The sequence below is a fragment of the Colobus angolensis genome, unplaced genomic scaffold (assembly GCF_000951035.1).
Source record: "Colobus angolensis palliatus isolate OR3802 unplaced genomic scaffold, Cang.pa_1.0 Scaffold189, whole genome shotgun sequence".
In the NCBI taxonomy this organism is placed as follows: Eukaryota; Metazoa; Chordata; class Mammalia; order Primates; family Cercopithecidae; genus Colobus; species Colobus angolensis.
This window is the reverse complement of record NW_012115032.1, coordinates 1,318,090-1,333,661: the sequence shown is the minus strand read 5'-3', so window position 1 is coordinate 1,333,661 and position 15,572 is coordinate 1,318,090.

The window sequence follows — 15,572 nt, the reverse complement described above, 5'->3', positions numbered from 1 at the left end:
GATGTGATTAGAATATGAATCTTGGAATTCAGAAAAAAATGATATAGATAGAAATAAAAGTTTGAAAGTTGTCAACATAGAGATGATATTTAAAGCCATGAAACAGGAGGAGGGAGAGTAGATAGAGAAGGGAAGAGCACAAGGGCTGATCCCTAAATGACTCAAACATTGAGAGTTCATAGAGAAGCAGAAGAATTGACAAAGGACACTAACAAGGAGTAAAAAAGAAGCTTAACACCAGGAAAATGCAGTGTCTTAAAGCCATGGGAAGGAAGTGCTTTTAGGAGGAAGGAGTGATAATCCATGTCAAAGGTCCCTGATAAGTCCAGAATGATGCATTGATTTATGCATTTAGCAACAGGGAGGTCTTTAATGACTTTGCCTAGAATACTTTTAATAGAGGAGACCTCATTAGTGTGGTATTAAGACAGAATAAGAGAGAATTGGGGAGAAAAACAAATATACACAACTCTGTCAAGGAATTTTGCAAAAATGGGAGCGATTGGGGACAGAGTTTGGATAAAAAGGAAGGAGAGAAATATTCTAGTTGGCACAAGTGGCCAAAGCCTCATTTTTAAATTCAAGATTCCTTTATTAATTACACAGATTGTCTTCTTTTAAATATTATTTTTCTATAAATAGTTCATTTTATCTCTTAACTTCTTTATACATTGGTTCCTTACCAGATCGCTTTGGAATAGTTCCCCACATCAACAGTGACCATCAGAACTATATACATACATATATATACACACACACACACACACACCTATATATATACACACATATATACACACACATATACACACATTTGTGTGAGTGTGTATGGATACATATATACATATGTGCGTGTATGTTCATCAATAAAACATGTACATATATGTATATGGCAGTTCACCTTTTTATGACCATTACTTTTGTCTCTCACATGAATTCTAAAGGAATCTGTCTATATGTTTAGATATATTTACATGTGTGTAAAATATGTATGTATTCACAGTTACGTATCACATGTATAAAACATTCATACATACATATGCATGTGTGTATGTGTATGGATGTGGAGATAGAGAGATTTGAGATTGAGAGAAAGGTCCCTTCAAGATCCACTTAAGATGTGAAAGTGATGCTCAAAAAGAAGAAGGATTGTTTCTCAAAATACAAGAGTCCTTTGGCCTGTGACCAGATACTTATTGCCCACTTTGTATCCAGCAGTGTTCTAGGTCCTGGAAATTTAGAGCTGACCAAGACAGACCTAGCCTCATCCTATCCTCTGGGATGACCTACAGAATCCTCAAAGTAGTAGGGTGTTCCATCGCTGAGTTAAGCTAGAGCTGTGTGTCTCAACCCTGGGAAAGATTTTGTCTCTTATGAGATATTTAATCATTTCTGGGGATATTTTTATGGTCATGATTTGGCACATGCTACCAGATGTCAGAGATATTGCTAAACATTCTATAATACACAGCTTAGCCCCACAAAATAAAAAGATTTCTGGTCCAAAATGTCAATAGCATTGAGGTTGGGAAACCCTGAGCAACAGGATATAGGGAGAGTCATATTCTCTGAGCTTACTATTATGTAATACTACTTCACCATCTTTTTGCATTAATTCAAAAACTATATATTTTAAAGAGGATAATAAGCAGACTGGACAATGGAAAATAAAATAGTATGTATTTGGAACAGGATGCTAGGGACCTATTGTGAGTGTTTTGAATCCTGACCAAAAGACCTACTACTAACTTGTTGACAATATTGATAGACAATAGTTAAGGAATGAACAGGAGAAATGTTCAAGGCATACTTTACATCCTTCATAATTTTACCAAGCCTTGAGAGAAATTTTGTCTCTGAGGTGGGCTGCTCTCTGCAAAGCAAGGATCTCTCTATGAGGAGTGATATCAACTATCTATCAGAATATTGGATTCTGATGGTTCAACTCACTGTAGAGATTTGGATTTAGGTTAGAACAAATATGCAGCAGTGTCAATCTGGGCAATGTAAATGAATGAAGTTACTCAGTCAGCTTCATGGGAAAACAATCAACCTACTCTATTCCTAAAGCAAGCTGTTACAGATATAGATGGCTAATGCAATTCTGTGTGTCAAAAAAGGAACACAACTTTTGAGTTTCCAAGGTAGATAAAGTTATTCTCTACTCTTCTTTACTGACCAAGTAGTGGCAGAAATGGAACTCCAAATAGCTTAAGCAAAAAGGGAAACTGATTCACATAAATGGTAAAACCTAGAACTTCAGAGGATAACCTCTGGATGAATGTAGGACCTCAAATCATATTCTCAAGGAGGGCTTTTTCTTTCTAGCCATACTTGTTCTTCTCAGTCTCTGTGGGCTTTCATTTTTTCCTACTTTATCCACACTTGTTCATGTGGTGAGGAAGATGGTGGCAAAAAATATCAGGCTATCTCTAGCCAAAATAATTTTATTCTACATAATATAGTTTATGAATCTCAACTAACAAAGAGATCTTTAACTTTTACTCCCCTCTACAAATATATTTTTTTATAAATTCTAAGTGCATTACTTCATAAACACTGGTACTTCTATCAAATTATTGATATCACTTTTAAATATCCTTTGTGAGGCCCACTGGCTTATGGCAAGTTGTGATTCCCTTGCCCTTGATGACAGTGGAAATGACTCTTTCTTAGCTGAGTGTTAGGAAGGACTTCCTACCCTGCTGACCACAAAGCAAACTATGGAAGCATCTTGGGTTTTACTCAGTTGTAAAAATGCCTCTAAGTGTGATGTGTTAAGAAGCCTGGATGTGGTGGTCCCTACATCTACATGTCAAATTCTCTTTCTTTCTTCTTGCCATGCAATTCTTATGAATGCCTATGTCTTTCTTTAAATTCTGAGTCTGTAAACTTGTTTCCATGGCAATGAACACAGGAAGCTCTAAATTTACATTTTTTCCATGTTGGCAACCCCAAAAGAAGGTGATTTCTCCTAACTTCCATATAGAAATCCCCCAAAATAATCTAAATCTCCAGAATCACCCCTGGACCAATCACTGGCTAAAGGGTGGCAGTTAGTCTGGATTATGTCCCCAACACTACAGGGAATTAGAGCTCTATAATTGACAGCCCTTCCACAACCACAGGAGTGATACTGAGCAGACAAAATCAAGATATGCTTACTATAATCTTCCAATTATTCATTGATTGGAATAAAACTAGACAGTGTGCCTTTCTTATTGGCAAAAAAATAAGAATGTTTTGATTTCCATTACTTCCCACTATGGGAAAACTCAAATACTAAGGGAAGAACCCTCTCTGTTTTTTTTTTCTTTAGTATTTTACAACTAAAAGAGATCTTAGAAAATCTAGTCCAACCCCTCACATTACGCTTGAGGAAACAGTGAACCAAAAAATCGAATTGGCATGATTTAGAGTGAAGCTAGGACCATGTTAAGGTCCCTGGATTCCTAAACCATTGGGCTTTACTCTATACCTGTGTGTTACTCAACTGAAGATAAATAACTAAATGATCATTTCCATCATGACAGGGTCTATAAAATGTGTATAATGTTAAATGGTTTAATTATTCTTTATCATACATTTTAATACTAAGTATCAATTGCTTGGCAACTTCAAGGTGCTAACTACCATAGTCATAAATAATTAACACAATATCAGAAGAAATCATACTGAATTTTTTAACTCATAAAAAGTTAATAGTGGGAATATATCTTAACTTTTAAATGCAAATCAAATGCAGCACTATCTGTATGCAATAAGGTTTTTTTTTTTTTCTTTTTTTTTTTTTTTTTTTAATTACAGACCATGGTTCTGTAGTACTCCAGGGAGCATTTTTCACTTTGGGATGGAATTATGGAAACTATGCCCCTGCTGGTAACTTCTGTTTTTTCTTTTTATTGTTATTATTATTATTATACTTTAAGTTTTGAAATACATGTACAGAATGTGCAATTGGTTACATAGGTATGCCCATGTCATGGTGATTTGCTGTACTCCTCAACCCGTCACCTACATTAGGTATTTCTCCTAATATTCTCCCTTCCCTATCCCTCCACCCATCGACAGGCCCTGGTGTGTGATGTTCCTCTCCTTGTGTCTATGTGTTCTCATTGTTCAACTCCCACTTATGAGTGAGAACATGCAGTGTTTGGTTTTCTGTTTCTCTGTTAGTTTGCTGAGAATTATGGTTTCCAACTTCATCCACGTCCCTGCAAAGGACATGAACTCATCCTTTTTTATAGCTGCATAGTATTCCATGGTGTATATGTGCCACATTTTCTTTATTCAGTCTATCATTGATGGGCATTTCGGTTGGTTCCAAGTCTTTGCTGTTATGAATAGTGCTACAATAAATCTAAGTGTGCATGTGCCTTTACCGTAGAATGATTTATAATCCTTTGGGCAAATATCCAGTGATGGGATTGCTGGGTCAAATGGTATTTCTGATTCTAGATCCTTGAGGAATCACCACTGTCTTCCACAATAGTTGAACTAATTTACACTCCCACCAACAGTGTAAAAGCATTCCTATTTCTCCACATCCTCTCCAGCATCTGTTGTTTCCTGACGTTTTAATGATTGTCACTCTCACTGGCATAAGATGGTATCACACTGTGGTTTTGATTTATATGCAATAAGTTTTCAAAGATCGTTGAAATTGAAAACTTTATTACAAATCAGTTGCTAGTTTATCTAGTTTATACTGAAAAATTATTGTTAAAACACCACCATATTTTTAGAAGACAGACAAAATTCAAAATATCATAGTATGATGTAAGAAGAGAAAGAAAAATGTCATGAAAATTCAAAGATAGCCAGCTCAGCTTACCTGATAACTAAAGCCATGGAAGATACACCTTATTATTTAGGTAATTATACATATATGTATATTTTGAGATAGAGTCTCACTCTGTCACCCAGGCTGGAGTGCAGTGGCACAATCTTGGCTCACTGCAACCTCTACCCCCTGGCTCAAGCGATCTTCCCACCTTAGCTTCCCAAGAAGCTGGGACCACAGACATGTGCTACCAGGCCCAGCTCAGGTTTTGTATTTTTGGTAGAGACAGAGTTTCACCATGTTGCCCTGGCTGGTCTGTAACTCCTAAGCTCAAGTGGTCCACCAGTCTTGGCCTCCCAAAGTGCTGGGATTATACGCATGAGCCACTGTGCCTGGCTTTTCTAGCTTTTTATTAACAAGGTACTGCTTATTGCCCCTCTCAACTTATTTTATAACCAAGAAATCAAAGCTAAATAGAGGCAGACTGATGTTCAGCAGCTCCCCTCCAGCTTAGCAGAACTGGGTGTTCACAGTATCTGTTCTAATTGGTTGATTTCAGTGCTGTACCAGCTTGATGATTAATTTTATGTGTCAACTTGAGTGGGCTAAGGGATGCCCTGATAGCTGATAAATACATTATTTCTGGGTATGTCTCTGAGGGTGTTTCTGGATGAGATTCGCGTTTGAATCAATAGTCTGAGTAAAGAAGATCCATCCTCACCAGCGTAGGCAGGTATCATACAATCTGTTAAGGGCCCAAATGGAACAGAAAGGCAGAGGAAAGGTCAATTCTCTCTGTCTTATTGATCTGGGATATTCCTCTTCTCCTTGGATCTCCTGGTTCTTAGGCCTTTGGACTCCAGGTGTTAACATCAACTCTCCTAACCTACATCCCTTCTCAGGCCTTCAGACTTAAGACTAAATTGCACCACTGGTTTTCGTGGTTCTCCAGCTTGCAGACAGCATATCATTGAGCTTCTCAACCTCCATAATCATGTGAGTCAAGTCCCATAATAAATCTTCCATATACACACACACACACACACACACACACACATTCTATTGATTCTGTTTCTCTAGAGAACTCTGGCTATGATATATTGTGTTAGTACTGCCTAATTCACCAGGTATTAGGTATTTTTAGATCATATTTGTATACAGACATGAGTTAAAACACTAAGATAATTAATATCAAAGAACAGAACTAAAGGACATCTGGCCTTCAACAAAATTGAGACTTTGGGCCAGGCACAGTGGCTCATGCCTGTAATCTCAGCATTTCAGGAGGCTGAGGTGGGTGGATCACAAGGTCAGGAGTTCAAAACCAGCCTGGCCAAGATGGTGAAACCCCATCTCCGCTAAAAATAAAAAAAATTAGCAAGGCTCTGTGGCAGGTGCCTGTAATCCCAGCTGCTTGGGAGGCCAAGGCAGGAGAATAGCTTGAACCGGGGTGGCAGAGATTGCAGTGAGCAAAGATTGCACCACTGCACTCTAGCCTGGGTGACAGAATGAGACTCTGCCTCAAAAAAAAAAAAAAAAAAAAAAATTGAGACTTTGTTTCCTGTTCTTCATTCCCAATGAGTCTCCTAGTTGTTCCTCCTCATGCTCTGTAATATCAAGCTCTTTTCACTTCTCAATCTCCCCACAAACACTGTCACTGATAAAAATATAAAGCTTAGTCAGAATAAGGTATAAACAACAGGTAAAAATTGATGTTACGCCTCCCAAGGTGTCCTGCTTATGAGTCAGGGACAAAACTTACCCAACACAACAGGTATACTGAGTCATTTATTGAATAAATGTTTGCTGAATACAGATATCTACTGAATGAAGAATAAATGAACAACCTGTAGGAGAGTCATTTTGGAAAGCAGCAGCCCTTTCCAATGTCTTTAAAATTATACACATGAGAGCTGCCTAGTCAATCTACATAAAAAGCAAATTTCCACCAAAATCTCTTCTCACAAACTCTGTGAGGTTGCACCAAAATGAAAAAAACAAGAAGTGTAGCTAGTCTCCTTCCATAAATTCTTTAGCTGTGAAACTGCACTTAGAAAACCTAAACCTAGGAGGAAAACTTCACGTATCTGGCTCCCTATCTCAAGAATAACTCTTTAGCAATATGTCTAGAATAGCTATGGATTTATTTCTTATATTTGTTGTTATTTCAGGTTCTCAACCAGATTCTCAACCTGATTCAAATATTGTTTGAACCTCCTATGCCAGAAATGTTTTTAATAGCAGTCTCTTCAGTGTGACTCACAAACAAGAGTGACACTAAGCCAGGGCAGCTAATGCTGCATCAGGAACATGAGCTAGTGAGAACCACAGGAGTCTGTCTCAGGGTGGGGCACAGGAGAGGGGAGGCTGAGTGTGGAGGCAAAGGGCTGGGACAGTGGTTTGGATCTTAGCTGGAACAGGCTGACAGAGAGAGCTATAGAAGCTACAGAGGCCAATTTTCCAGCCTGTGAGAACGGACTGCTCTCCAGAGGAAAGCACGAGCTATTTTACAGCTGCTTGAGCACTTTTTGAAATCCTTATTGCAATACCCAAGATGACCATCCATTATAAAATACTGCTCCATCCCTGCCATCACTCTTTGTCCCCCTTGTCCTGGTTAATATTTCTTGGTTATCACTCCTCATGTCTTACTTGTTCATTCTCTGTCTCCTCCCACAAGAATGTAAACTACATAAGAACAGGGACTGTTTTGTTCACTGCTCTATACCCAGTGCTTGGAACACAAAAGGTACTTGATTTAAAAAAAAAAAAAAAAAAAAGAATAGTTGAAATGATCAGAAAATGCATTAACTATGGCACTGAGACAGTGTTCTGATTCTTGGGTTCATCACTATCATCACCAGAAATAAAGTAATCAGTTTCTTACAAAACTAAATATACTCTTACCATAAGATTCAGCAATTGCACTCTTTGGTATTTACCCAAAGGAGCTGAGAACTTGTGTCCACACAAAAACCCACACAAGGATGTTTATAGCAGCTTGATTTATAAATGCCCAAACTTGGAAGCAACCAAGATGTCCTTCAGCAGGTGAGTGGATAAATTGTGATACATGTAGACAATGGAATAATATTTAATGCCAAGAAGAAATGCGCCATCAAGCCATGAAAAGACAAGAAGGAAATTTTAACGCACTTTTTTTTTGAGACAAAGTCTCTCTGCCGCCCAGGCTGGAGTATGGTGGTGCAGTCTCGGCTCACTGCAACCTCCACCTGCTGGGTTCAAGCTCTTCTCCTGCCTCAGCCTCCCGAGTAGCTGGGATTAGAGGCACGTGCCACTACGCCCAGCTCATTTTTGTATTTTTAGTAGAGCCGCGGTTTTGCCGTGTTGGCCAGGCTGGTCTCAAACTTCTGACCTCAAGTGATCCACCCATCTCGGCCTCCCAAAATGCTGTGACTACAGGCATGAGCCACTGCACCTGGCCTTAAATGCATATTACTAAGTGAAACAAACCAATTTGAAAAGGCAACATATTTTTTATTCCGATTACATGACATTCTAGAAAAGGCAAAACTAAGACAGCAGTAAAAAGATCAGTGGTTGCCTGAGACTGGGGCTGGGGAGAGAAATAAATAGGCAGAGCATTTTTAAGACAGTGGAAATACTCTGTGTTATGCTGTAGTCATGGATGCGGGTCATTACACATTTGTGCAAACTCCTAGAAGGTGCAATACCAAGAACCCTAATGTAAACTATGAATTTTGGGTGATGATGATATGTCTATGTAGGTAATATGGTTTGACTAGTTTCCCACCCAAATCTCATCTTGAATTGTAGTTCCCGTAATCCCCATGTGTCGTGGGAGGGAGGGACCCAGAGGGAGGTAAATGAATCATTGGGGCAACTACCTCCATGCTGTTCTCATGATGGTGACGGAGCTCTCACAAGAATCTGATGGTTTCATAAGAGGCTTTTCCCCCACTTTGTTCTGCACTTCTCTTTGCTGCTACCATGTGAAGCAGTATGTGTTTACGTCCGCTTCCACCATGATTTTAAGTTTCCTAAAGCCTCCTCAGCTCTGTGGAACTATGAGTCAATTAAACCTCTTTCCTTTATAAATTACCCAGTTTGGAGTATTTCTTTATAGCAGCATAAGAACAGATTAACACAGTAAATTGGTACCACAGAGAGTGGTGCACTGCTGTATAGGTACCCAAAAATGAGGAAGTGACTTTGGAACTGGGTAACAGGCAGAGGTTGGAACAGTTTGGAGAGCTCAGAAGAAGACAGGAAAATATGAGTAAGTTTGGAACTTCCTAGAGACTTGTTAAATGGCTTTGACCAAGATGCTTAGTGTAATATGGACAATAAAGTCCAGGCTGAGGTATTCTCAGATGAAGATGAGGAATGTTTTGGGAACTGGAGCAAAGGTTACTTGTGTTATGCTTTAGCAAAGAGTCTGGTGGCATTTTGCCCCTGCCCTAGAGATCTGTGGAACTTTGAACTTGAGAGAGATGATTTAGGATATCTGGTCAAAGAAATTTCTAAGTTGCACAGCATTCAAGTGGAAGCAGAGCATAAAATTTTGAAAAATTTGCAGCCTGATGATGTGATAGGAAAGAAAATCCCATTTTCTGAGGAGAAATTCAAGCCAGCTGCAGAAATTTGCATAAGTAATGAGGAGACAAATGTTAATCACCCAGACAAGGGGGAACATATCTCCAGAGAATGTCAGCGATCTTCCTAGCAGCCCCTCCCATCACAGGCCTGGAGGCCTAAGAGGGAAAAATGGTTTCCTGGGCCGAGTCCAGGGCCCTGCTGCTGTGTGCATCCTTGAGACTTAGTGTCCTATGTCTCACCTGCTCCAGCCATAACTAAAAGGAGCCGAGGTACAGCTTAGGTTGTTGTTTCAGAGGGTGCAAGCCCCAAGCTGTGGCAGCTTCCACATGGTTTGGGCCTTCAGGTATGCAGAAGACAAGAATTGAGGTTTGGGAACCTTTGCCTATATTTTAGAGGATGTATGGAAATGTCTGGATGTCTAGGCAGAAGTCTGCTGAAGGGATAGAGCTCTCATGGAGAACCTCTGCTAGGGCAGTGCAAAGGGGATATGTGGGACTGGAGTCCCCACATGGAGAACCCACAGGGGCACTGCCTAGTGGAGCTGTGAGAAGAAGGCCTCCGTCCTCTAGACTCCAGAATGGTAGATCTGCTGACAGCTTGTACCATGCACCTGGAAAAGCCACAGACACTCAATGCCAGTCATGAAGGCAGTTGGGAGGGAGGCTGTACCTCTGCAAAGCCACAGGGGTGGAACTGCCCAAGGCTGTGGGAGAGTCCACCTCTTGCATCAGCATGATCTGTATGTGAGACATTGAGTTAAAGGAGATCATATTGAAGCTTTAAGATTTAATGACTGCCCTATTGGATTTTGGACTTGCATGGGTCCTGTAGCCCCTATGTTTTGGCCAATTTGTCTTTTGACTTTACAGGCTCATAAGTGGAAGGGAATTGCCTTGTCAGAGATGAGTTATGTACTTGGGCTTTTGAGTTAATGCTGGAATGATTTAAGACATTGGGAGACTGTTGGAAGGCATGATTGTGTTTTGAAATGTGAGGACATGAGATTTGGGAAGGGCCCGGGGTGGAATGATATGGTTTAGCTGTGCCACCATGCAAATCTCACCTTGAATTGTAGTTCCCATGATCCCCACATGTCTTGGGAGGGACCCAGTGGGAGGTAATTGAATCATGGGGGCAGTTGTCTCCTGTTGTTCTTGTGATAGTGAGTGAGTTCTCATGAAATCTGATGGTTTTATAGGGGGCTTTTCCCCGCTTCACTCTGCACTTTTCCTTGCTGCTGCCATATGAAGAAAGATGTGTTTGCTTCCCTTTCTGCCATGACTGTAAGTTTCCTGAGGCCTCTCCAGCCCTGATAGGGAGTCAATTAAACCTCTTTCCTTTATAAATTACCCGGTCTCAGGTATTTCTTCATAACAGTATGAGAATGGACTAATACAGTAGGTTCATCAATTGTAACAAATATACCACTCTGGTGAAGGGTGTTAACAATGGGGGAGGCTAAGCATGTGTTTGGGAAGGGAATATATAGGAACTCTCTGTACTTTTCTCTCAAATTTTCTGTGATTCTAAAACTGCTCTAAAGAAATTGTCTTTAAAAAAATAAATAAATAAAGCAACCTCTCTTGCATTATCACCAAAGAACTTTAACTTTCCTTAGTCAGCCCACTACTACTTTTTATATACTTCTCGGCAAAACTTTAGGAAAGAGATTTGATCTGGGCGCCCATCTTTACTCATTATGTCACTCTTTCCCGCTTACTTCTATTATATGGTTTGGCTCTGTGTCCCCACCCAAATCTCATGTTTAATCATAACCCCCAGTGTTAGGGGAGGCACCTGGTGGAAGGTGATTGGGGCATGGGGTGAATTTCTCCCTTGTTATTCTCATGATAGTGAGTTATCACGAGATTTTGTTATTTTAAAGTGTATAGCACTTGCCCCTTCATTCCCTCTCTCTCTCTCATGTCTCTTACACCACCATGTGAAGATGTGCTTGCTTTTCCTTCACCCTTCTGCCATAATTGTAAGTTTCCTGAGACCTCCCCAGACATGCCTTCTGTACAACCTGTGCAATTATGAGTCAACTAAACCTCTTTTCTTCATAAACCACCCAGTCTCAGGCAGTTCTTTATAGTAGTGTGAGAATGAACACTCTACTTTGAAATCAGATTTTTTTTTCTTATATACATATCCCACTTCTTGTCCACATGTACCTCTTTCCAAGACTAAAGGGGGAAAGAAAAGATAGAGGAAGGAGAATGACTTTCATCACTAAAGGTGCTATTAACTAGCCATATCCATTTGCATATCAGATGGATGGCTCCCTTGCTATCTGTGATACTGGGATGTTGTGATTTTGTGATATAATCAAACAGTAGTCCCCCCATTCCCAATTATCATACCTGGAATGAGTTAATAAAACTGATGGGGTAAATCTTGCCAAAAGAAGATTCAAGCATCCCATATCTGGAGTTATTTCAAATATCCTCCAAGAGCCTTGATTTCCTCACCTCTAAAGCAAAGGTGTTGTTCTGCGAGAAGGAGTCTGAGGGATCATGGAGCTCTCACATATTAGGACTGCATGTCTGGAAATGACACCAGAAAGTCAAAAACCAGCCTCAACTGTACAAAGAGAGGTTTGGGCAATACATTTTGGATGTCACAATGGGATCCGCTTTAATGTAATCTGTCAGATTTTCTTTTTAAATTCCCACACTCTACCTAAGTCAAATGTCATCCTGGAGCTAATTTGTGAGCCTTGATAAAGTTTGGGCAGTAAGATCTTCAAAAATATTATTTCAATTGAATCATTTTATATGTTAACTTTGAAAATGTCAACAGCAGGGGCTGTTGGAGGAGCTTAGGAGGTCTATGCATTTGCCATTTCAAAGGCTTAAGCCATCAGTGTAGGGGTGGGGGACAGCCTGCTGTGCTCCATGTTCTGTATAAACATTTCCAGAAATATTTAGCAGATAATAGGGCTCCCACTGGGGCCGTGTGTTCAAAGGCACCACGTTGAGCCACCTACCAGGAAAGATGTGGATGCCAAAACTGAGAGTGCTCTGGTTTTTAGATTGGGTTCTTGCTTCTTCTATAGGATTTCCAAATACACAAAGGAAGGGGAAACAGCAGAAGCCCATCTTAAAGGAAAATTACTTAATGCATGCCAGAAGAAAATAACATAATGGTCAATGTCTGAGTAATATTCAATAGCCTTCCATCATGCAGCAGGTCTGTGAAATAGTCTGACAACTCGAGAATTGAAGGCCAGAATTCACTGCTTGCCAGACTAACACCCATCAATTTGAAAAGCTCTGAAATCCTTCTTGATTTTACGGAATAAAATTGGTTATGGTTAAAGTGACAGTGATCTCTTTTTCTCCTGCATTTTACATATAAAGACATTAGCTTTTAGTTCTGAATTTGACCGGAAATTGATAAGTGAACAGGCAAAATTAAGACATAATCATTCTGATTGGTTTTATAAGAGGAAAGATAGAAGAATGAAAATCACACACATGCACAAAAATACTATTATACATTGTAAATAATACAGTTATCTGCCACATAAGGATGATATGCATATATGTGGTCCCAAAAGACTATAATACCTTATTTTTAATGTACCTTTTATATGTTTACATACAAAAATATCATTGTGTTATAATCACCATTCATTCTAGTAACAGGCTGTACAGGTTTGTAGTGTAAGAGCAATAGGCTATGCTATGTAGCATAGGTGTGTAGTACAATATACTATCTAGATTTGAGTTAGTAAGCTTTATGATGTTCTCACAAAGACTGTATTGCCTAACAACGCATTACTCAGAACATATCCCTCTTGTAAGCAACGCATAATGAAAACATTGTGAATTTATTTATATACATGTTCCACAAACATTTTTATTGCCATGTTTTAGTCAAGCAATGTTCAAGTACTAAGAATTTTTAAATGCCTGAGACCAGATTCCTGTCATCAAGAATCTTGTAAACTAGTACGAGAGAAGGGTGTGTACATGAAAAATTAACAATGCAATAAATGCCATTAAGAAAAGTAAAGTAAAATGTCCTGTCGGAGCCGGAGTGGGGAGTCGCCTTCCAACGCTGCAGGAAAACACAGAAACTGTGCAATAGGCTTTGTTACACCAGCTAAAATCCAAACCCAAAGGGCCAGTGAAGGTACATATCCCTTTTCACTCTTAGCAATCACAAAAGAAAGGTTTTCTACAGTGAAACCTCTTCAAACATTTTTTCCACAGTTTCATTTTTTAGAGGCAACATTCTTTATTTTGTTTCCCTCTCCCATGAAACCTTGAATACCACTTTTTAGTCATTTTTGAAAGAAAGCCTTTCAAAGTACACGTGTTGAATCTGAGGAACCACCTGGGTGTGGGGAAGCGTCCTGCGGAAAGTTTTCTCTTGCCTTTTACTGACCTCTAGTGGGCATGTCTTGCTATGGCATGGAAAGCCAACAGATTATTATAATCTGAATTGTGTTAAATTCCGTCACTCAATTTCCCTTCTACCTGAACACTTGATTTTTCCACCCTCTTTCCATATAAACTTCAGCACAAATTTGGAATCAATACAAATTCATAATGTACAAAACACCGCTGCACACATGGAAGTATAAATAAAAAACCTTTCCTCATAATGTGGTTTAAAAAAAAAAAAAAAAACTGATTTCAGAATTGTCTTAGATAAGACATTGGACCTTAATGGCAATTACTGGAGTACAGTGCCTCATGAGATTTCAGCCAGATATTGTACTAATAATATTTCTTTTATATGGCTACTTTCAAAAACAACTAATTTCCTTACCCGTTCTTATCTCACTCCAAAGAAAATTACATTCAGTCCAAGTTTCAGCTCAAAAGTTTATTGCTAAACAAGAAATGCTCCCCTTGATTTGTGAGGCAATTGGAAGGGGAAAACTGGCTCATCTATACCCACTAGACAGCAACCCCTTTGTTCCTTTTTACCATTTCTCTTGAACTGCTTTCCATAAAGAAGAAATAAACTTGATCTATAAAGGCGTTAATAGATTTGATTACATCTGTGTGGCAAATGGCTGGGTCATTGTGTCAGTGAAGGTATTCTAAATGTTAATGCACAGTCTGCTCACTGCTCAACAGACTGGAAGCCAAGACAAGACTGTGATGAAGACCTCAGTGTCACAAATTTGTACAATAACACTCAGAACCTGAAAGTAGATAGGACTTCTACAATAATGATAATTAATACAATAATTTAATTAAACTGGAAGAAGAAAACAAGGAACATATGTAGTAATGCGGAGCTTGGGTTGACCAAAGGATAGAAAAATAAATGCAGAATAATGAAACTGGGACCACATTTTGTAGGACTAGTGGATTCTGGGCAACACCAGTACCCTAGTCCATGTCTGCCAAATGGAAGAAGCTTTTATTCATAAAACAGCACATATCAAATTCTATAAATTTCTCTCTCTCTCCCTCCCTCCCACCGCCCTCTGAATTTTTCCCTTCGTCCCATTTGGCTGGTATTTTAAGTATGCTCTTAGTCTAGCAATTGGGTAATCCAAAAGAGATTCCAACATGCAATGTGATTTTCCTTCAGACAGTCTAATTACAACTTAGTAACTTCTTGACACAGCAAAGAAGGGCTGTGCTGTCAGTGCAACAGAAATAAGATTAAAATATAAGAGAGTTTTTCCCCAAGGATTTTGTTATCTAACAAAAAAAGCTGACAACAAACTTTTCTTTAGTCGAGGTCAGACAAAGCTCTGTTCTACCGTCATAGATATAAGAAGAGGTTGTGTAGATATAAGGTATAGATAAATGTTTCCAAATATATGTTAACCAACCTTTACAAGCATAGAAGCATAACAATTTTAGCCCCCAAAATTTATTAATAATTAAAAATCCACCATTTCAGCAGTTTTGGTTCCAAGGAAAATACCTGCCTTTTAACTAAAGGTCTTAGCAAATCAAACTAGAAAAAGCCTTTAAAAAGAAGATCGTAGGTCCCAGAGATAATCCCTGTTTAAAAGATTATTGGGTAATCACGACTCACTATGTTGAAAGTAAGGCAGTTTGGAGAACGACTTAGAATGTAAGAGATCTCTCTGATTCTTTTTATTAATTATATGAACTCAAAGTGCTGCAAAAGCCAAGCGATTCACAAGTCATTTGCTTCCTTTTTGTCTCTGAAGACAAAAAAATGTAGTATATTCTTTTCCACTCCAACAGTTCCTCTCATTGCATTTTTA